We start from the raw sequence: 2,240 nt of genomic DNA on the forward strand, positions 1-2,240 counted from the left end.
GGAAAACAGTATGGCGATTCCTCAAGGATCTAGAACTAGAAATACCATATGACCCTGCCATCCCATTACTGGGTATATACCCAAAGGATTACAAATCATGCTGCTATAAAGACACATGTACACGTATGTTTATTGCAGCACTATTCACAGTAGCAAAGACTTGGAATCAACCCAAATATCCATCAGTGACAGACTGGATTGAGAAAATGTGGCACATATATACCATGGAATACTATGCAGCCATAAAAAAGCATGCGTTCATGTCCTTTGTAGGGACATGGATGCAGCTGGAAACCATCATTCTCAGCAAACTTTCACAAGAACAGAAAACCAAACACCACATGTTCTCACTCATAGGTGGGAATTGAACAATGAGATCACTTGGACTCTGGAAGGGGAACATCACACACCAGGGCCTATTGTGGGGAGGGGGAAGGGGGGAGGGATGGCATTGGGAGTTATACCTGATGTAAATGATGAGTTGATGGGTGCAGCACACCAACATATCACAGGTATACATATGTAACAAACCTGCATGTTGTGCACATGTACCCTAGAACTTAAAGTATAATAATAAAAAAAATTTAAAACGTAACATTTTAATGTTATTTATAATTACATGATGACTTTCTTCTGTAAGTCCCCTCTCCCACAGAATTTGGAATTGCTTTTTTTAATTGACAAAAGAATAAATTATTTTAATTGTATTCGCAAAATTATCTGACTTCTCTGTCACACTTGGTTGTAAGAACTCGCTTTCTTTTTGGAGACAGTCCTTTTATGATCCATGAAAGAAAAAAATTTATTAATTGGACTTATCAAAATTAAAGACTTTGCTCTACGAAAGATACTCTTGAGAGAATAAAAACACAGGTTATATCTGGTAGAAAATTTCAAATCACATATCTGTTAAAGTGGATATCCAAAATACAAGAAAAAAATTAAGGAAACAGCCACTTTTGAAAAATGAACAAATGATCTGAACCATTGCTTCAAAAAAGACTTATGGATAGCAAATAACCATCTGTAAAAAGATCCTCAACATTATTTGTCGTTAAGGAAACTAAAACAGCAAGATATTACTGACATACCTATTAGATTGGTTAAGAGAAAAAAAAAAACCTGACAATACTAAATGCTGGTTATCTCACACTTGCCGCTTTGGAGTATGGTTTAGCAGTGTCTTATTAAAGTTAAACACAGACTTACCACATGACCCAGCAAAAGCACCTTTAGATATTTACCAAATTGGTTTGAAAATATAAATCCATACACGTGCTTTAATCATAGTTGCTAGGTTTGTTCATAATCATCAAAAACTAGGAGCAACCAAGAAGTTCTTCAGTAGGTGAATGCATAAACAACAGTGGTACATGCAATGGGTTATTATTCAATGATATCCAATTGATGGTATAACATGGATGCTTCTTAAATGCATTTTCCCGTTATAGAAGCCAGACTGAAAAGGCTACATCATATCGAATGATTCCATTCATATGGCATTCTAGAAAGGGCCAAATTTAGGAATGCAAAGCCAATCAGTGGTTGCTAGGGATTGAGGAAAGGGGAGTTTTGACTTGGGGGAAAGGATGGGGGAGGTGTAGAGTTATCAGTAAACTGTAGTGGTGACATATGATACTATATGTTTGTAAAAACTGACAGAACTTTATAGCATAGAGAGTTTAATATGTGCAAGTAAAAAAGTCAATCAACCAAGAGTTAGGGATTCCAGAAGGGAATGCAGTGGTGACAAAATAACCTAACAAGTGTGTTTCAGATATGTGATGTAACTTCACTAAAGGGATGGCGGAAATGGTGCTGACCTAAATAATTATTGGAAAACAGTGTTTTAACTAGAAACTGTAAGATTAAAGACAAAAGTGTACATAAATACTGCAGTTGGTAAAGTTTTCTCACAGGGGTATTGGTTAACAGTTCTGAAACTGCTGTACTTTGTATACTGGAAACTGACAAATAAGTAAATGTATTACCATACATTTGGTGATTGATGGGAGCCAAATTTCTCACTATTGGAGAAGAAGGCTGCAGAAAAGCAAGAGAAGGATGGAATGAACCACGTGGTACTGAATTAGATTTGGAGACACCAATATGAAATTTTATTTAGTTTAATATCGATACTGCTGGGCTTTGTAGCAGGTGGCTAGTTTCATAGTGTGCAGTGTTCTCATTTTCCCCCCACCATCACCTACCCAGACCACAACCCAAACACAATTGTCTTT

The sequence above is a fragment of the Rhinopithecus bieti genome, unplaced genomic scaffold (genome assembly GCF_001698545.2).
Source record: "Rhinopithecus bieti isolate Rb0 unplaced genomic scaffold, ASM169854v2 scaffold_1306, whole genome shotgun sequence".
Taxonomy (NCBI): Eukaryota; Metazoa; Chordata; class Mammalia; order Primates; family Cercopithecidae; genus Rhinopithecus; species Rhinopithecus bieti.